Below are 15,271 nucleotides of genomic sequence, written 5' to 3' on the forward strand. Positions count from 1 at the left end.
TTAAAGGCCACCCCGTGGCGTCCCCACCCCTCACCATTCTTCCGATGGCAAAATCCATCTGACTCCTGCACAGGAACCGATTGTATCGCTCCGTATCTCTTTAAAAGTTGCACCCCCCCTCTCCCCTCCCCCTCTCAGGCACACTTTAATCTGCAAAATAATGTTTTTTTTACGTCATGTTTTGTTATCCATATGTTTAAATCGTATTGTTGGTGCCACGTCACGAGATGCAGATAGTTCCATGAGGATCTGCAAAGATGAAGCCACAGAATGATTTCTAAAATTTTATGCACACTTGGTGCATTAACCGATTTTATTTTGCCGTGAAAATAATCTTGACTTAAAGCTTTCTTGACTGCAGGAACTCATATGCTGTGGGTCTTTCGGAAAAGTCACGTAAATAGGTTCAGAGGTAGATAGGGTTTTTGTTATTTTCTTTCAACCTATCTAAGTGACTTTACCGAAAGACCCAAAGAACGTGAAAATAATGTTCATCTCACGGCAGACGTAGGGGTTTTTTTTGTCCTCATAGCTGTAATTATGCCAAATACTAGTGGCCAATGTGCTTTTTTTGAGAACCCAATTTTTACCTTTGTGTTTGTGGTTAGGGCACTGTGTTAGGAACCTGGCAACGGTGACCTGAGCGATTCCTTGCAATAGCTTCATACATCAGTGGCAGGTAATGTCTCAATCAGTCACGGTTCACCCACGTTCACCAACATATTCTGGCCAGCGTGATAAACTATGGTCGAACAAATCCGATGACCGACCTGGTGCAGGGACGCCTTCATTCTGACGCGGATTGGCAACGATAGCGCTTTAAATGAGAAGGCAGCAGCGGTGTTTACCAGTAGGTTCCAAGGACACTGTTTGAATATGTTGAATAACAGTTGTGGTGAAACGGTGTTTACCCAAGCGTTGAGCTGCTCGAAAACATCTTCGCTTGAAAATGCGTCATTTAGATTTATTCTCTTCAAAAATACATATATATTTTTTATTTGTTATGGTTATTTTTTTTGCTTGTATGACAGTTAACCCTCACAATCGGTTTTGCAAGGCAACGTTACCTCTATGCTTCACGCTTACCCCAATCTACACGCACAGCACCACGCATTTCCCGGTAACCTCACTTTGCGTGTCCCTTGGGGCAGGTGTTGTTTGCGAGCAGCTTTTGCAAGGTGGCACAAATCGCAAGGTGGCAACGTGGCACCAACGCCTGGGCCACCTTTGTCTCCTTTATCTGCTGATGTTGACAACGACATCAGATACGCAGTCGAGGGTTGAGTCGACCTAGGGAAGAATCCCCAGGCCAGTGTTGGATACCTGTCCAGGAATTGCACCTGGAGGGGGACGTGCTGCCGATTATCGGATCCAAAAAATATAAACAGGCCTGGATTGTGAATGATCCGATAACAAATGTGTTGTTTCGAGTTAATCTGACAGCATGAGGTCACAGGAAAGGACTTCAATTATTTTGCATCATATTCACACTGCCATGTGGCATCAAGTAACATCGCTTTAGTTACATGAATGGAAATTATCCAAACATCTGATTTTTTTGTCTTTCGTAATTGTCCTAAAAAGAACATGTAAACAATTGATCCTAATTTTTGTAACATCTGAATCTCATCTGTAGAATTTGATATTTTCAGCATAACAGTGCAGCTCGCTGACCACACTTGATGCTGCCATGAATTGACACACACAACAACAACAGCCGCTGTTTGCCACTATATAGTAGTGATGCCACCACAGTGTTTGTGCCAGGCTAGGTGCACTTGAGGCCACGTGAACTGTCGAAGGCTCGCTGACGGGAGATGATGGGACAGACCCAGGTGTCATGGGTCGACTGACTGAGATGACTGGCAGATGCACCATCTGTCCTCTCTACTGTGCCAACTTGCTTCGATTTAGACGCCCGGTGCATCACCCGTTTGTTGTGATCATCGCTCCTCTGCCCTCCGTTGTTGTTGGAGGGCGACAAAGACAAAGATCCCCCATATAGCCTTAACAAGCTATTGGGGCAGGTGCTGTTAGCGAGCACCTATGAAGGCCGGCACAGCACACGAAGGGGGGTTGGTGGTCAACACACGCACACACATATATTGATATTCACGTGCACGCAAAAGCCCAAACACCCACAAGCTCAATTAGAGCTTAAACATATAGGTAGGCAGCGTCGTCTTCTGTTGACAACATCAAGAATAACTCCTGTGCAGCGATGAGTGCGTGACGGTTGGAAAACCTCGTGGATGTGGTGCTGTGTGGGTGGGTTGGGGGCGGGGTGGTCATCTTGATGACTGACACGTTGAGTTTAACAGCACTGGGTAGATTATAAACAAGTGCCGTTTAGGGTAACGCGCTCATATGACCGGAAGTCTTGTGTTTACGGGGAGCAGTCACAAAAGGGCTTTTATAACCCGATATATGTGTATCGAACAATCCACATGAATGTAATGTCACTTGATTGTGAAAGCTCATCTTTGTGAATTCGTGCAATCCTGTAATACTGCAAACGAGAAATGTCCCATGACCGAATAACTTGGAATGGACCCCGATTCGGCCAGATTTCGGCAGTGACCGGAACAAGTGCTGAGCGTGGATAGTGCTTGAACGTGTGTTAGCACCTTGCACGACAAAGACATGGCAAGCTGCTGCCGGTCTCCGTTGTGAGCAGCACGGGGCATCGCTACGACATGCACCGTGCTGTGTGTGTGCTTTGCTCCCCATCTTCACCAAGCCACAATGACCGGCTTGGCGAAATGTGGTAAGGTAACCCTCACGACCTGCATGGCATGGAGAAGCCATGATTCACTCGTGATGTAGTTCTTCATCTTTGCACCCCTTTTGGTTCGCAATCATTACAAAATTGTATAATGTGAATAAATACATAGGGTTTGATGAAACAACGTAGTTGTACAGACGTGCCGGTGCTTAATGTGTGTTTCGATGATTGACCTTCTAAAAGAGATGTGGTCATGTCTCGCACCCCGAGGGGGACGCACCCTCAGTGGGTGCCTCCACCCCAGGTTAAGAACCACTGCTCTGGTGGGTTGACAAAAGGGCTTTACATGCACAAACAGCATTAATAGCGCCACATGAACTCGCGTGAATACCCAAGCCGAGTGAAAGTGTCTCTCTGTGATGCCCATCATCTTTGGCAGCCCTGAGCAAGGTGTGGAAATTCCACATTCACATGGTGGGGTGCCAGCACCTCCGATGAGCACGGTTGGCTACACACATACAGCCTCTTCTGTAGATGACCACTGTTAATATGATCACTGCTGTATATGTTAACTTGCATGATAATAATAATATATTATTGATAACGTGCTGCCATATTTCTCATCGCTGCTGGATGAAGGTCCGTGCGGGTTGGCGAAGTGGGCACCTGGAACCGGTTCAGATATCGCTCGCCGCTGGCACTGGACGTCGCTCGACATTAAAAGTGAGGTCACCGGTTTCGAAGCGCAGTACGCTAACCGCTGCGCAACCCGCTGCGTGCCATGAACCCACACGTGGGCGCTACAGTTGGCAACAAGTGCCGTGCCGAGAACGCACGCCAATGGCCTTGCCCTGTCTATGACGAGCAGGCCAAATGGGATTCACCCACATACTCTGAGCTCCAAGCCCTGTTGCCCACTGTGTTGTCGTGACCCCCCCCCCTAGATAGCGCATGCCGTACACGCAGATCCACCACCGGAGCCTCACGTTATATGCCCCTTGTTCATTACATTGCTGGCGTTCTCCAGCCGGAGCGTGCGGCGCGCGGCCGGTTGACCTGCGGTTGACCGGCAGTTGACCTGCGGTTGACCTGCGGTTGACCGACGGTTGACCGGCGGTTGGCCTGCGGATGGAAATTGGTGGCCCAAAATGAATCGCTTGCCGTTGGGGTTTTTTGCACGCGCGCCAGCGATGCTAAGATGACTGGCTGGAGTCCCCGTGCGTGGCCGAGTTTCCCCAAGTTGTTGGTGACTAAGTGATGACGGCTAAGACGTGAGTCACATCATGCCGTGGCTGTGCAATGCAGAGCCCCCCCCTCACTGTGGTAACACCTCACGGGGCAGTACTGTAACTTCGTCTGTTCCGCGCAGGTCTGCAAACAGGGCAGTCCAGCGTCCACCACTGATTTCTGCCCACAATGCTTTGTCAAAAGTGCCTCCTGCCCAACGGAGTCAATATTTTGAAGATATTTGAGGAAGTGTCCAATGATTCCGTGCGCATTCTCTCTTTGTAAATTTGTCTCCTGGGGGTCCACTTTGTAACTCGTTTGGACTTTTTTTTTTGGTTTGTTATCCATTCAGGGTGCACGTCTGCTAGCCACCGTATTCTTCCTCTTGTGATTACCGCTGGGCCCTCTTCTGTTGTCACTTTTCTAGGACAGTGCTGCCCGTGAATGCCGGAGATTTTTGTTTTCCACGTTGCCAATTCCACGGCTGTGTCCGCATAAATACGAGAAAAATATGCTGTTCCTTCAGCCGCAAAAAAACGAGACCCGATGTCTCCTGCAAACGATGGGAGAAATTAACAAGCGCTTCTCCCAATTACTGCTCACGGCACTTCAAACAACACGCGCCGATATTAAATATGCCACTTGATTTTGCCAAGATCGTTTAATTGCCCAAGCGAAGCAGCTCCAGAAAGTCGCGGTAGTGTCACATGCTCAACTAACAAGAATATCCTCTGTGAGCTGCCATTTCCTGTTTGTATCGTCTTTTGAATCGAATTATTTTGGGCAGGCCTTTGAAGGGAGAACATCAAAGCTCATCGCTTTCTGAGTTCATAAAAATCCGCCTCTGTGTGTGTGTGTGTGCGTGCGCGCACACGCACGGACGCGCATTCGCCCCTACCTTTCGTAGCTCCGTCACTGCGTTGGAGCGCCTGGCTCACACGAATGGAATCTTTGTACTCTGTTCCCACGCCAGCCAATCTGGAGTGAATTTCTGGGGAAGGCGGCACGAAAATTGCTCTTTATTCTTCTTTTATTGAGACAGATTTAACGAGCAAAAAAAAAATCGAAGGAAGCTTGCCTCCGTTATTTTAAGTGCACTCTTTTAATGATCTTGTGGTTGAACCGTTGCAAAAAAAAAAATCCGAAACCTTACGGTGACTCGATGCGATGACGGAGAAACACAACGATGTAAGTCTATTTTGGAATTATTATACGATAATTTTAGCATTTCTTTCAATGCATTTTTATGACGCATTCTTAAAAATTGTCAGGATGTTCACTCAGACGGCCACTCACTTTGCCAAGTCCACATCAATGTCGGTGTTAGCAACATGGGGCCTTTTTTTTCATACTAATGTCGGTGTTGTCACACACCCCACGTCACGTGGAAGGTGCCTGATCTCATCAGATCTCGGAAGCTAAGCAGGATTGAGCTTGACTTAGTGCTTGGGTGGGTGACCAATGTACATTAGCTCTATAGAAAACGTTTTTCTTTAGAACTGCTTTTTGTGCTTAGTTTGTTGTCCTTCCCCCGCACCTCTGATCACCACGGTTGGCTGCGTATGGTCCGAAATAATTTCAACACGCATACATAAAAACACGTGTTTTAGGCTACATTTCCAGCAGAGGACAGTGCAGCAACATCAATTGTTGTACTAGATGTCTATGCTCCCCACAGCTGATGCTTCTTTCCTCCAATTCGCACTGACCAGCGCGGTGAGGTGCAGCCAAGCAAACTGCCGCTTCCCATCCAGCCGTGGATTGACATTCATACAGCGATAGCAAATATGTTATCTGAAACTAGTTTAATTTTTATGAGGAATTGTGCTTGTTGATGTGCTCAGCTTTAAAGAGGCGTGGACTGGGTCACTCATTGTCTGCTCGGGTTACGTCATTAATTCGTGCTCTTGCTTGCAAGGCCAATCTGGTTGCGTGCCCATTTTTTCCATCTCCCATCACTTTGAGATATTTAATTTGACAGTGTGTTTGCTTGTCAACATGGCCGTCCCCGGCTCAGCGTGGCTGAAATGCTATAATTATTTATTTTAATTACAGCTGTTAGTGGTCGTTTTTTTTTCTCTAATTGTTGTTAATGCTCTGATAGGTCACGTACTGTGGACGCAATCGCATTGGCTGCGGCATGATTTAGGTGGCGGTGCCAGCAGCGTTAGCAATGCTACGCTAGAAAATCGTCAACATGAGTTCGATGTCTGAACAAATTCTATCCCCTACTTCATCAGACCGCATTAACCTACAAGGTGGCTAGGAGATGTCAACTACCTCGCCTGGTACACAGGAAGTTGTCGGTTCGATCCCGACCCCGACGCCTGCTGTATATGTAAAGTTTGCACGTTCTCCTCGTGGTCGCGTGGATTTTTCTCCGGGTCATCCGGTTTTTTCCCTCCACATTTAGAAACGCGCGTTTAGAGCATTCGGCTGCTATGAATTACCACGTAATAAGCCACTGGCGTTGGCACGGTCGCCTCTTAAAAATAGCTCTATAACTCAGTGGGACCTTATCTAGTAAAATAACAAAAATAGTTGAGTTTAGTTATGCTAGCCAGCGTGGTGAAGTATGAATAATGATTTAAAATGTATAGGGCACTTAAATGCCTCAGCAACTCAAAGCACCTCACGTCTAGCTTCGGGAGGCCCCCAGTGGCAGCCGTCCCTGTGTGGAACAACGTAGATTCGAGAACGGCGTGAAAATGGGCATTGGGTTGCCGGCAGGGGAGCAAAGTTTGTCAATCCATCCCCGCTGAATTGCACACATGGGGAGGATCTCAATCCAGCAGTGAATTGTCTCACGCTGTAGATTAAACAAAGCGATTGAACACAAGTGGGATCCCGTGAGTCTCTTTTCGCAGGAGGATGGAGTGGTGGTGGCCATGTGAACAGAGGCACGGGGCCTAGCGACAAACAATTTCCGCACGGGACAATTGGAGGAAAAAGGAAGGGGGAATGGCCAAAGATGAAACGCTGCTCAGAAGAAAAAAAAATGTTCTCTCCTAGACTGGCAGACCACAGGCAGGAGGTTATCCAGCCAACTAAAGCCTGCGTGAAGTGGAGGGACACGACAGATAAGTGCCTAAATAATTACTATCCTACGATCATATTGATCAAAGGAAACGAGGATAAAGGAACAGCCCTGCAATTGCCTGCTCTCATTCCACTGCTGGTAGAAGTGCCTCCACTGTGGAGAGTCCCCTATAGGAGCGTATTGTGGACGTCTGGAAGTGATTGGAGTGCCCACAATTTACCTCACCATACACCACCTACGGTTTGACTGCTACTCCTTATAATGCTGTGTGAAGAGAAGTATGTGTGGGGGGGGGGCATTTAAGAAACTTGCCCCATTGTTTCAGCTGCCATGCCAGGGGATATACTGTAATTCAACCCGACGACTCCTGCCTTACAAATAATGTGTACCAACCATTAAACCACGGCAGCATCTGCAAGTAAAGTGTTTTTAGTGCTGTTTTAATACCGTGAAACGCTACGTACCATGTACATACGACATATGTATGGTATGGTTGTAGTCTAACATAACTTTGTTTCTTTTTTTTGGCTTATTGATAAGAAGAGTTGGTGGGCTTGGACAGGATGCATTGCTCTCAGGGATGACGGCCAATGGTCAAGAAGAAGAGTGATGGGAGTGGAGATGTAAGTAAGATAGCGAGACAAAATCCGCCGCCCCGAGGATCACCAGAGTTCACGTGATGGCATCTGCTCCTTGACGAGATGCAGCAAGGCATTGTGGCTTCATTTGTGGCGAACGCTTTCTGCGTAATGAATGCGACCTTCGAAGAGAGAGGACTGAGCGACGGCCTCGGTGTGCGTGCCAGCGCCAGGTGGATGGTTACTTTGCAGGACCGAGAGAGGTTGCGGTAGATTGGGGAGGCCTTCATCTAGCGGTGGATCGATCATTGCATCTCACGAGGATGTACTCGTGCAACCCTCTGATGTGGCAGGGCAGTCGAGACATTTCTCATTTGAAACATGCCATTTTTGTTAAATAATTTCCGGAAGAATATTTGATTTATTTCATTTATAAAAGCGCTCAACCCTCTAAATGCCTTATTTTTCTTTACAAGTCAATTCCTTTTTAACAAATGTATCTTCCGTGCAAATATTAACTGTTTTGATATAATTTTGTAGCCCGTGAAATGTGTGATCCCTAAGTGTGTGTGTGTGTGTGTCTTGGGTGAATTACTGTGGCGGCCTTCATAGGTGCTGCTCGCTAAAACACTTGCCCCAACAGTCTTTTCAGGCTATACCAGAGGGGAATATTTGTATTTTTTGCCTTTGAGAAGAGCTAGTGCAGTGATGGTGAACGGAGAGACTGATGGGACGTGTGTAGTCAGCCGGTATAGGCAGTCCCGTCGTAACAATCCACATCCCTGGACATTTTACGGAGTCACAATTAAATATTTTACAAATTTCCTTCTAATCTAGATTTGAAGCTTTCGTGACTGCAGGAATCCATGCTCTTTGGCTCTTTCGGTAAAGTCACGTGGTAGGTAGAGAATTAATAGATCACGTCGTTTCGATCGCAACAGAACTGCCGACATAGGAGTTTCTCCTGCTGTGTTTGTTTCACCTGATGACGATTGCTTGTGTTGCGATCGAAACGTCACGTGATCTATTACATTTCCTCCTCTTTTTACCATCTGGTTTGTATAGTTGCTTTCCCTGTCTCATTTGTGCATAGTATTGTTTGCTTCATTAGGGGGCCGTCCATAAATGACGTCACGCGATTTTTGACGATTTTTGACTCTCCCCCCCCCCCCTCGTCACACGGTGTCACAAAAAGTCAGACCCCCCCCTTCAAATATGACGTCACAAAGCTCTGCCCCCCCCCCCAAAAAAAAACATGCTTCAAATCGCTTTAAACTATTGTCATTGTAGCCCGTATTTAACGTGGCGCTGCATTCTGATATTGTAGGAGAAAACATTTATTAAAAAGTCTATTTAATTAAGTAGAACGTGTTGTCTATATTTATTTAAAGTTGCGCATTTTGATGTGACGTCACATTTCTCAAACCCCACCCCCTCGTCACACATCGTCACAAATGTCTGACCCCCCCCCCCCCAGGTGCGTGACGTCATTTATGGACGTCCCCTTAGCCTAAATGTAAAATTAGCATTTGAACCTTATGGCGGGACCCCGGGGTTCCCCCCATAATCCCCCGGCTCTCGCATAAACTGCGTCGCGACGTCGTTTTACGTCTGTTGAAGGCGAACGGCACGGCGATCTATTCCTCTCGACGAGCTCCACACGATTGCGCTAATCAAAGTTTCAAAGTTTCGTTTCTTCTGCACATTCGTCCTCGCTGCTGCTCTGCTTGAACGACACGCGACGTGACGACGGAACGACCCGCGCCAGGCGGGTCACGGGGTTTGTGTGCGCGGTGGGACGGAGTCGCCCAAAAAATAGATTAACTCGTTAAGATTTTGACTTCCGTTTATTCGGGACCCCGGGGTCCCGCCACAGGGTTAATGAGCACACGATTTGCGTTCACGTTGAAAAAGAACGATTCCTTACGAGCACGGTGCAACGCACGTATCGTAAACCTTCAGAGTCGACATCTATGGATGTTGCATTGATTAATGCCATTGCACGATCACGCCACACCTGTATAAAGGTGAGACCTAACCAGGAGTAGTTGGTATTGCATGACTGTAGAGTAAAGGTTGGCTGCTGAGTCGCAATAATACATTCTGCAATTGAAGCAATTGGCGGGACCCCGGGGATCCCATCACCGCCCCGGGGTGGGAAAACCCGCTTAGCGACACGAGTCTTGCTGCCTTACCGACAACAAAACTAGTCGTCAATCGATTGGCCTCGTCGAGAGCCACTCGGGGACACTAAGTTTCGTTAAAAGTTGAAAAATTACACGAACACGTTAAATTCACTGCCTGGGGGGGCGGCGGTGGGCTCGCCTTGGCAAAGAAGCCGAAGATCGACGGCTGACCGGAGGGCGTCGTCGACGCCCCCCGGGGCTTGCGTTTGGCCGGTGGGGGTGGCGCCCGTCGTGTTGATCGCCGCCTGCTGCTGCTGCTGCTGCTGGCGCTTGTTGTTGGCGCGGCGAGTCTGGGCGGGCGGCGCGTTGCTGCCGTCGTCCAACTCTGCTGACGAGATTGGGCGGGATGGCTGGAGAGTCGTCGAGGCAATCGGCGGGGATCGAAAAGTACTTCTTGGCGAGCGGACTGAAAAATAATGATTATTGACCTGATTTTTGCGGGACCCCCGGGTCCCGCCGAATGGTTCAATTATAAACATGTTATAATTCCATGGTGATCCATTTATAGCTACCCCATTAAAATAATCTAATTTCTGCCACCGTTCTGAATTACCGTGTTTTTGTTGAGCTGATAGCGCTCTCCTCGGTGCGAGCTATGGAGCCGTCGCTTTTGCAATATTCAATCAGCCGTTGATACAAAAGCAAGTGAAAGAGCTCACGAGAAATCAGTGGGGAACATCTCGAAGGTAATGAGATTACATTTTGATTTAAAGCTTTCGTGACTGCAGAGATTCATATTCTTGGTTCTTTCGGTAAAGTCACGTAGAAGGGAAACAATAAAATAATAAAAATATAAAACAATAAAATTATCACGACGTTTCGACTGCAACACAAGCAATCATCATCAGATGTGAAAACCACAACAAGACAATTTGAAAAAAAACGCCACTTTTTCAAATTTTCTTGCTGTGGTTTTCACACCTGATGATGATTGCTTGTGTTGCAGTCGAAACGTCGTGAGAATTGTATTGTTTTATATTTTTATTATTTTATTGTTTCCCTTCTACGTGACTTTACCGAAAGAACGGGTAATATGATTGTTTCCCTGTCATGCATTTCGCGCTGGGGATGTTTGCGTGGTTGGGATGGTTCTCGCCGTTTGGCCACTAACTAGTCTGTGCTGCCCCCTGTGGTACAAAACATCATACTGCAGGTACCATCATCAGTACAGGTCCAACAGTAGATGAGTATACCATAAAAGAGGTTCGTTGAGTGGTTTAGATCTCGTGAATGTAAAATGTGTCATAAAAATTGTAGAGGGTTACCTCTGCAACACACCGGTGTGCTGAACTAATGACTAATCACGCATGTTTTGTTTACGTGACAAACCTTACTAATTGGTGGGGGCGGGTTCAACATTTGTATATACGCGGTCTAACACCGCCCCACCCCCCGCCCCCCAAAAAACCTCTATAATGGAAAAACATTGGTCGCGAAAGCCTACGTGTTGAACTGAGCACGAGCAATAATCTACGCCTCGAGTTCCCTGGATGGCACAGCCAGACTTTTACAGTCGAATGAAACCCATATTTTATCTTCGTTGATGTGTTGGCGAAATTGGAAGATCCTTCAATCAGTGTTTTCCCATGGAAATATCGTAAAAGTGTATGAGAAGGATTAAGCAGTTGCCCGCGACTTTCAGGTGAAATTTGTTGTCCATGAAAATGCATAGATAATAAAAAAACTTTTAGTAACAGCCATAACCATGGAAACGTGTAGATAATTTGATGTATTTGCCACGTATGTTCCTCTTATCTGTATGGGAAAAAAACGTGGATAATAATATTAAATTAGTTTAACACGTAGGCTTTTGCGACCAATATTATCCATAATAGAGATTGTTCTTGGGTTAGATCGTGTTAATGTAAATTTATCGTTAAACCCGCCACCACCAACACAGCCAATTAGTAAGGTTTGTCACTTAAACAGATGCCAATTCCTTACTAGTTCAGCACGCCAGTGTGCTGGAGAGTAAACCCACAACATTTGCAATTCGAGTACGACGTTTCGCCGGTAATTACAACCAGCATCATCAGGCGGCAGCCAGAGTTGTGGAGAAATCCTCCAGTTTCGGTCTTAAACAATATGAAATTAGTTCCGCACTGACCAGACTCAAGTTTGTCTCTTGGAATGGAACAAAAAAACACACAATAGGATGACATTTTGGGGGTTTAGATGGAAGATGTATATAATACCGTCTAATCGGTGTCATGAGCTCAGAATACAACACCATAATTGCATCCCTGCCGCTCTGGATGAATATGATTTTTCTGCACATAGAATGATTGATTGCATTCATCACCACGATATATTTCAGTGGTTTACAATGGGAGTCGATGGACAATTATTCGGCTGTCGAGGAATCTCCTTTTAAACGAATTGGATTTCATGAACTAGGAACACACATTCATTTTAAATTGAGAGTCCTGCCTTTATGCAAATAGCAGATAAGTCAATAGATGATCTTTAGATTGGCAAATGATGATATTAATTTAAGTGGCAGATGCACACATCTCCATGTTAAATTCATGTAATTATTTCACAGGCCAATGACGGTATATAGAATCCCCATTCATTTTCGATGAAGCTTAAGTCTCTAGTCCAATGAACGGGATTCCAGTGGCGATCTGAAGAGTCACCACGAGAGGGCGGGCCGTGGAATTGCCGCATAAAAGACGAGCACAGCGAGTTCAGTTTCAGTTTTCAGTTTCATTTATTTGGTATAGAGCCCTGTGAGCCATTCGGCTCTTGAATCGGGTGCAACCGCAACAAACAAAAAACATGAACAAGAAAACATCTTAAAGTGACTACGCGCAACAGAAAAAAATCCAGGAAAAAACAGCAAAGTCATACAGAAAATTCCTTTGTCAGGCGCGTGGTCTTTTTCTTCTCACACAGCTTAAAGGTCGTGATCTAAGCGTGGCTTCTTCCACTCCAGCGCTGTCCTCCAGACAGTCTCGTCCCTTCACCTGATGAAGGCCGCTTGTGTTGTGGCCGAAACGTCGTGATTTTTTGTTATTTTATTTTCACCTACGTGACTTTACCCAATAGAACCAAAGAGTATCATACAGAAAAGCACCGAATATCAACGCTGTGTGCAAAAATCCCAGTGGGATGCAAGTCAAACAATAACAACCATAAGACAATGTAGATTAAAGTTATCAGTCTAACTCTGTACTACAACAAACAAACATGGCTAAACCAAAACGTTTTCAAAATCACCAAAATAAAGCTATAAAAACAATGTAACAGTGATCATAGACGCTGTGATTGAAATTTTACAATAAACGATATACATAACATGTACTACCAAACTTTGCAGCCACAGCTGGCTGCATGTAAGTGCCGGCAAGTCCACAATTCCAAAGGTCCCACAATTCTTATTACTAATTACATTGGATTCCACGAATCGCATTGACATTCCGAGCTAAACGTTTGTGGAAATTGCCTAAGCGCCACTGTGAACAGACGGGGATGACATTGGTGGCGAGTTATATCTGAACCAGTCCATGGATCTTTTCCGTCAAGCCTCCGCTGACCTGCGTGGTGAAGTATGGTCAATCAACCCTCATGAATGGTATTCTGAGGGGAAGCCATCATCCATCATTTGATTGAAAATAAACGTTAGTATTCAATGTGCATCAATGACTACAGCACTTTGAACAATAGATAAAAAAATTTTGCTGTCGAAGCCAGACACTAACAAACAATTATTTGCTACCCAAGACAGACACTAACACTACTTTGCACTTATTTATGGCCGAGTTATAGGCTCGATATTTTTTTTCTTTCACAGTTTTATGAAACAAGTATTAACGGATATCTTCAAAAACACCGAAAACACTTTCCAGACGGAATGTCTTTGATGTGGCTGATGGTATGTGGGAGTTTAGTGCCGTCCTTGTAGCTAAACAGTAGGCATGAAAATAATTAAAAATGTAAACAGTTATTTTTTTTATCTTAAAATTTAAAGCTTCAGCCATTTATAGTTGTACAATGATGAAGATAATATGGAAAAAATGCAAAGGCAAATATTAAACCATGTTAAACTTAAAGTGTAGAATAATGTTTGGTGAATTTTTTTTCCTTTAATCGTTCAATAACCATGAAATACACTATTCATAATTATTTTATTTTGGGCGAGGTAGTGTCAAAATGTGTCGTAAACCCTCCACCACCATGCACAGCCAATTAATACAGTGAGGGAAAAAGCATTTGATCCCCTGTTGATTTTGTACGTTTGCCCACTGACAAAGAAATTACCAGTCTATAATTTTAATGGTAGGTTTATTTGAACAGTGAGAGACAGAATAACAACAAAAAAATCCAGAAAAACGCATGTCAAAAATTTTATAAATTGGTTCACGTGACACATACAGTGAGGGAAAAAAGTAACGAGCTGAGATTAGGAGCACACTCTTAAAGGGAGTGCTCCTAATCTCAGCTCGTTACCTGTATACAAGACACCTGGGAGCCAGAAATCTTTCTGATTGAGAGGGGGTCAAATTCTTATTTCCCTCATTAAAATGCAAATCAATTTATAACATTTTTGACATGCGTTTTTCTGGATATTTTGTTGTTGTTATTCTGTCTCTCACTGTTCAAATAAACCTACCATGAAAATTATAGACCGATCATTTCTTTGTCAACATGTACACAGCTGCGACGTTTCGCTGGAGATCACATCCAGCATCGTCGTCAGGTTGTGGGCAGGAGCTCCGATCTCCCTCGAGAATCCTCGAGGGAGACGGCTGTGGTGTCACCTTGTTGGACACGTCGCCCGTCTCGATGCACACGCCGAACAGCAAACTGCGCTCACTTCAGTGTGGGCAGGTCGGCGTTCGACTCGTACTGGGACCCTCAAGAGGGATGGCGCCGTCCCTCGTGGCCGCCTCCTCCGCGATCCGCGGATCAAACAAATCACTCTCGAGACGCGCCGGTGCATGCCAGCCAAGAGCGGTTCTCGTGAACGCCGTCGCACGAGGTCACACGTTTCGATGACTGTGCGTCATTGATGAGTGGATGCGTCGGGTGGAGGGCGGTTCACGGCGCACGCCTTTAACATGACCTAACCGAGAATAAATCAATTGTGAATGATGCCGTCGGTTGTATGACGTTATAAGATGGAATTGTAAGAGACACTTCGAGTTACTGGACCATTCCAGTTGTCCGGAGTTGCTCCCAGCAAGTGGCTGTGACTTCTGATAAGCGCAGTCTGTTTCGCGATTGATTAAAACAAAACATTCAACTCCGTGACGTAACCCCGTTGTGAGTGGTGCTTAGAACCTCATTGACAGTTGGCCACAGGTTTGTTAGCAAGCCTCTCATAACATGCAACTGTATCTCTCCGGTGTGTTTTCTGTTTTGTGCCACATGTTATTCGGCGTTTCGCTCCGCACGCTGTGGGAGCGTCTTAAGTTCCCGATGTTCCCGAAGAGTCTCCTTGCACGTGGAGTGAACATACGTCGGAGAAGTTTCCAGCACGGCTACTAAAACTTACTCAGCCATATAAGGT

At 45.8% G+C, this 15,271-nt stretch overlaps 1 protein-coding gene across 1 annotated transcript in view; it reads left to right on the forward strand.

The window, feature by feature from the left end:
• The window catches only part of LOC116953178 (protein crumbs homolog 2-like), a 147,242-nt gene that overhangs the window by 29,913 nt on the left and 102,058 nt on the right, over positions 1 to 15,271 (forward strand). The window contains exon 2 of the mRNA XM_076074856.1: positions 3,365 to 3,448. The gene's annotated coding sequence lies outside the window, so the exon portion shown is untranslated. The remainder of the gene's footprint in view (positions 1 to 3,364; positions 3,449 to 15,271) is intronic.

The sequence above is a fragment of the Petromyzon marinus genome, chromosome 50 (assembly GCF_048934315.1).
Source record: "Petromyzon marinus isolate PM22_M1 ecotype Great Lakes invasive population chromosome 50, UKy_Petmar_22M1.pri1.0, whole genome shotgun sequence".
Lineage (NCBI taxonomy): Eukaryota > Metazoa > Chordata > Hyperoartia > Petromyzontiformes > Petromyzontidae > Petromyzon > Petromyzon marinus.